The following is a 6,950-nucleotide window of genomic DNA, read 5'->3' as shown; positions in this document are numbered from 1 at the left end:
TGCTAAAGGGAGCATTCCAGCTTAGGAGAAGACTAAGGAAAACAGTCTTGTTATCATGATCCTGGAGAAAGTAGTTCTGACTATTTTTCCCCAGACAAGCATTGGGCAGACAGATGAGAAAAAACTTCTATTATCATTATTTTCCCTTCGCACAAAAAGCAAGTGTTATTGTGACTTCTTAGATTCCTGTAAATTGAAGCCAACAATGTTTAACAATTTCTCTTCACTTCAGCCTAGAATGTAAAGGGCTCAGCAGGATCACCATAAAATCATGTTCTAATACAGAAAAGGGCCAGTCAGAGAAGCTTCTTTCAGGACACCAGCTGAGCAATGAACTTTTGCCTTGTATTTTCCCCAAAGATTTTCACTTTTTTCACTGTAATTAATAACTCATTTTTATTTATTATTAGTTTAAAAAACAAAAACAAAAACAGAAGTATAAGAAAAGCAGTTCTATTTTGTTTTTCACTGGTTCTTCCTGTTTTGTCTGCAAGACATATCTGTCTTTTTCCTTTTTTCCTTTTACAAGCTAAAGGCGTTTTACTTTTTTTTTTTTTTTTTTTTTTTTTTTTTTTTTTTTTTTTTTTAGTGAGGTCCATTGAGAACAAAAGATCATGGAAAGAGATGAGCATACAAGCTTATCTGTGTTACTGCTTTAATTTAGTTCCGGCATTAGATTTTGAAAATAATCTCACACTTGCTACCATCCCCTCTTCTTTAGGTCTAGCACAGAAAATTTTTTTTCCAAAACAAAAACTTCCTTACTTTTGGTTAAATATAAAGCAGAAGGTATGGTCCATCAGGTGATCTATGTTCAGATTTCCAAAATGTCGCAAATTTCTTGGAAAGTGCACCAAATATCAGAAAAATATTGGTTTAGAAATCATCTCAGAAATATTTTTTTTCTCCTGAAAAAACAAAGCATAGTCATCCCATTGGAAAGTAACCATCACTGATACACTGACCATTGAAACTCTATGAGTGAGAAACAGTGACGAAATCATGAACGCAAGATGAGAACTAGGTTAACCTATATAATAAATCTTTGATGGCATTTTTTAAAAGAAGACACATATTTAGAGCACCACGTACTTTCTGAGAACAAAATATTCTTTTTGTTTTGGCATACCACAGCTACATAGCATAAATGTAAGTGGATTCTTTGAATAGATGTTAAAAGACATTATCTGAATGGAGAAATATTTTAAATTGGTATTAAAGTGCATTTTGCCAAATCCCTATGACATTTACAACATAAGACTACAGCATATTACACAAACTCCTACAAGCACTTCAGAGCAGTTTAGGGCAGTTACACAGGTAATGACAAATCTACCACCATACCAGTTGCAGCTAGAAAAAAACCCACAATGAAGATCAAGATAAAAAATATCTGAGAAGAAAATATTTCAAATATTTTAAAATATTCTGTGTTTGATTCAGCATTTTCATTTTCCTTTCAATAAGTCATCAATTTTCTCATTCTAACTCTGTTCTTGTATCATTGTTGGACCACAGTCTCACACTAGTAGCATCTACTAACAGGCAGAACTGACTTGTTTTGGAGTGTGGTAAACCTTTCTTGACCAATGAGGATTCACACAGGATTAATCTGTAGGTTTATTGAGATCTGCATCTAGCAGACCTAGTTTAAGTTCAACTCAGTTCAGCAAAAAGAGTGTAAACTTATTAATATGCTTTCATTTGGAGTGATAATATCCTTTTCAAATTGACTTTACTGTATTAAATTAAAAGAAACCAATATTTACATTGCTAATTTTGAAAACAAAGAAGTTATAATTATTCAGCATGACTCTAATATTAGATTCTACCCAGCGTCACCAAATACTAGACCTTGGCACGGCACACACTACTTGGTTGAAATTTCTGCAGCAAATTACAAAATGCCTGAAAATTATTAATGTCAACTAATGAATGTTCTAAAATTCAGTCAAAAAGCTGTCTACTGTTATGAACTTCATGCAGATAGGGTAATTATAGGGCTCTCTGTATGAAATAACTGATGAAAGTACTGGCTTGAGCTAAGCAGGGGAGCACACTGCATGATTCAATGGTACTGTTTGGCTCTGAGATATATGAATATCAAAACAGGGAAGCTGAAGCACAGATTGGTATAAACCAGAACCTTTAAAACTTTTTACCCATTCAGACACCCAAAGAAACTAAAAACTTCCTTAGTGTAGCAGAAGTGTGTCTTATTCCATTTTAATGGAAAGACAAAATGTTAATACAGATTTTTAAGGTAACTCTCTGCTGTTGGTAGTGAAATATCAGAAATTGTTCAGAAATCAAAATGAAAAAATTCAGAAAAAATTCAGAAATCAAAATGAAAGAAATCATTTTCTTTCGCATCAAATGTGAACCAGGGAATACCAAAAATGGGCACATTTCCCCACAGGGTAAATGCTGCATGTTAAAAGTACTCTTTCACTTCACACAGTGACTTCATGTATCATGTCCAGGCAGCTTAAGAGTAAACGACTCTTGAGACAGCTCAAAGTTTTGATCTTATTTTATGGAGATAGAGTGATTTAAAATACATTCCATAGCTGCAGAATGAGACAGATTCTATTTCATTATTACTTTGATGGAAAAATCAGACTTCTCCTTATAATATTCTCTTCCAATAGAACTAACATTTTTGTCTCATTACTGTTAAGTTAATTTTAAAATTCAGCATATCTAGACAGCAGAAAGAAGGAGAGGCATTTGTGATAAGTGGAGCAATGGAAAGAATGAAATTTTTAAGATGCTTGGCAAAGGAATCCTGGCTTTGTAGCCTTACCTCTAGAACAGAAGCAAAACACTCTTCAGTTAACATGATTTAGAGTATGTAGAGAAGACAACAACAAAAAAACCCCATATGAATTATGGTTAGAGCTAAAGGGATTTACTATATTATTTATTAGTATAGAACAAGTAACCACAGCAAATGCCCTCTGCTCGATACATTTTAAAACTCCTATTTTCCTGAACCAAGCATTTCCTTGACAGCATGTCTTGATTTAAAGTTGTGTTGGGGATTTTTGCTGAACTGACCCTAAGCAGTTCACTGTTTCCATAGCTTTCTCCATAAACTGGAGGGTTACTTAATTCCATGTTGTCTTCTAAGTTAAAGAACACCTATACAGTAAAGAGTTAAGTTTGGGGGTTTTTAAAATTTTCTTAAACAAAAGGAGGCATTTCTTCATTTGCAAAAGACAAGAGTAGAGCTGTGGATTTGGTAGGGAAAATGGAGAAGAATGGCTTTTCCCTCGAAGAGTTCAAGGTTAGGTTGGATGTGGGTGCTGAGCAACCTCAGCTAGGATAATGTGTTCCTGCCCAAGGCAGGGCAGTTGGAATTAGATAATCTTTAAGATCCTCTCCAACTCAAACCATTCTATGATTCTATGAAATTAATGTTGTTTTTAATGCAAAAGTGGTTAAATTCCAGTGTCTACTTGTAATCTGTGAATGCATAAAAGACTCATATCTCATTAGCAGTTTTGTAACTGAATTGTAAAGGGTTCGTTGATAATGCCCAAGTAACTGACAATCTATTCAGTATTTCATTGTAATAAAAAAGAAATTAACTTTTATACCTCTTACGGCTGCAAACCCATAAAAAATTAAGCATTTTTACCTATTTTCTAAGCCATATTTATATAAGTACCATGAGAGTGACCTTACCTTGCCTTCCTTTCCCATCAGAGGGGGATACAGGTGTGCATGAGCACAATGTATTTACTCATTTACTACTGAGGAAAAGAAATCTTTATTTTGGCAGCTGCACGGGTCTATTCCTTTAATGTAGCCACAATTCAACAAGAAGGAAAAGAATATTCAGTAGTTTAAAACAATACCAGCAAAAACCACCAAACCTTCTAATATTCAGGCAGCAGCTGCAGAAGTTAATGGATGGAATTACTTTTTTATATTTTTAACCACAAAGACTGGATTAATTATTTAGAAATCTTAAATATATAATGTTTTCAAAGCAAGGAAATGGACCAGGTTTCTAATGATATTGACTTCCAAAGTGCTATATGGAGAGAAAAAGTATTAGATTATTAAGTATTCTGATCTTAATCTTTACATTACAGACTATCTGTGTATTGATTGGAGCAGTATGTTTATTCCTTCTGGTGAAGGCCAATTGAAGTGATCACTAGCTGCCGTTCTAGGAAATGCATTATTGTGTTTTCTCTATCTTTTCACATAATCAGAAAGTCCTAGGGTTTGTTGTGTCATTCTGTTGGCTTTTTTTAAAAGCATGGTATGTGGTTCTAATTTTCATGAAAAATACCCTCATGTTCCATTGTTAAAGAAAAACAGAGATGTGTGTTTAAGCGCGACTTCGGATTCTATAAAGTTAGAGGTGCTATTCCAGCATTTCTCTGCACAAACTAAAACCTGCAGAGATTGAGTTCAATTAACATTGAGTTCAATTCAAGTAACATATTTTAGAATAATAAAAGAATAGAATATTCTGAGCTGGAAGGGACCCTCTACGATCAACATCCAACTCCTTGCCCTGCACGGGACACCTCAAGAATCACACCATGAGCCTGAGCATTGTCCAACACTTGAGCTCTGTCAGGTTTGGTGCTGTCAAGAGTTTTTTTTATTAATTCTTTTCTAACCTTCTGATGTATCCTTTTCTCTATAGTTTAGTAGTATACTTTTAGTACATAATATAATATAATATAATATAATATAATATAATATAATATAATATAATATAATATAATATAATATAATATAATATAATATAATATAATACAACAACATAATATAATATAATATAATATAATATAATATAATATAATATAATATAATATAATATAATATAATATAATATAATATAATATAATATAACATAATATAATATAATATAATATATTATAATATAATATAATATAACATAATATATAATAATAATAATAATAATAATAATAAATCAGCCTTCTGAAACATTAAGTCAGATTCATCTCTTCCCTTGTCCTGGGACCTTTGCAACCACAACAATATGTTTTCAAGTCATTTCCAACAGGATAAACAGTCGTCAAAAAGATCTGAAATATCAAGATGTTCACTTACACTTTGCATCCCTACACCAAAGAAAGAAAAATAAAGAGTTTTAAAGTTTAATTTCTTTTATTACGTATTGGTAAGGTATTATTTATTAAAAAAGGTATTTAATACTCTTTTTTGTTTTGATATTCATTTATAATCATACTGCAACTTCTATACAGCACTTTAATTTTTTTGTTTTCTCCTGCAGTTTAAAAAATGTAGTTCATTCATTGGAAGCTGTAAATTCATGTTAAAAATGAGAAAACATTTCTCAGACTAAGTGAAGCATTGGAATAGACTTACTAGGGCCCCAGAATTTAAGACCTTTAAGAACAGTCCAAACCACCCCTGTCACCAGTAATAAAACTGTAGTTGTTTCTGCTCTGGGTTCTGAGAATAACAATGATCTTTTTTTTAGCCCCATCTATCTATTCTGGGACAGTGTCTTAATAAGACATATTCTTCAGTACCTTATTAAATGCGTAATGCACTACAGAATTAATTGTATAGGTTTCAAGAAGAAAGAAAAAAATCTGAAATATTGTAAAAATATTTCGCATGTAGAGTTTTAATAGTCTTCCTTCCCTAACAACGTATTTTTTGCCTGGCTTAGAAAATAGATAGTAGGATTTTCCATGTTTCAATTTTCCTCAAGGAGGTTGAGCCGAAAAATTCTAGAAATCTTTTCCTGTATAGCTGAGAAATGTAAAAATGGCATGAGAGGCACTTAGATCTTCCTCAGAATTTTTCTACAATATCTGTTGCTGTAGTTTAGCAACAGATATTGTAGAAAATAGATATTTTCAGATATTTTCAATGCCGTAAGAAAATATTTAGAAACCAGAAGATTAAAGACATAGTGAAAAACCTACCAGTAGCGATATAGTAATAATATACAAGTGTAGTGTCTCTATACCTTGAAATTCTTGAACTCCATTTCCTTTTTAAAATATTTGCCAGCAGATTGCCCTTAGTATTGCAGATTTACATTTTTGCATATATTTTTGCCTTGAATCTGAAAGAGTAAACAAGAGAAGAATTCCTTCCATCTGAAGTTTTATCATACATCTAACATAAGAATTATAAAACACAGTCCATTTGACTTCATTAAAAACAGATAAAATACTATGATTAGCTAGTCTGAGTATGTTGATGCAGTCTTGATCCTATAGAAATCAATAAAAACATTCTCACTTCCTAAATTAGAGATAGGATATAATTTTTCCTAATATATCTGTATTACAGAGATAATTGAGTAAAAAAAGTAAACTTCTAGAGATTTCTGCCTAGACAAAAAACTTAATATAAAATAAAAAGTAAACAGAAAGAAAAAAGAGAGAATTATTTGAAAATCAGGTAAAACTGAAGAAATTAATGCAAATATTGCAATTTAGAGTTTGTGGGTGATCCAATAAATGTCAGATCGTAAATGTTTTAATAAATGTGGAAGTGAAACAAAACAAAATAGGGAAAATCCACAGAAACAATTAAATTTATATGCTAAAATTTTCTTCAATCAAATATTATGTATAATAAAATTCTACTACCTCATGCCAGGACCTCCATAAGAATTCAATTTGGACATCTGCTTGTGAAGTGCTTGGAATACATCTCTGCATGCAATGGACCTTCAAAGGTGCTTAACAACAATCCACTTCCTTGTTTTCTTAGATGAAACAGTGTTTCTCAGCTACATCAGGGTGCTGATGAGGTCTCTGTCCCCATTCATTATCTACAAGTTACTGGAGAAATTAGAGTGAAATACAGAGTATACTGCCCCTGGTTTTATTCCACTGTGGAGACTGCACAAAAAAAATTCTTGCATGTCTTGGTCATGCAGTACAGCCACACAAGTGTGTAGGATCCAACAGAAT

Source organism: Passer domesticus, chromosome Z (assembly GCF_036417665.1).
Source record: "Passer domesticus isolate bPasDom1 chromosome Z, bPasDom1.hap1, whole genome shotgun sequence".
In the NCBI taxonomy this organism is placed as follows: domain Eukaryota; kingdom Metazoa; phylum Chordata; class Aves; order Passeriformes; family Passeridae; genus Passer; species Passer domesticus.
This window is presented reverse-complemented; position numbering follows the sequence as displayed.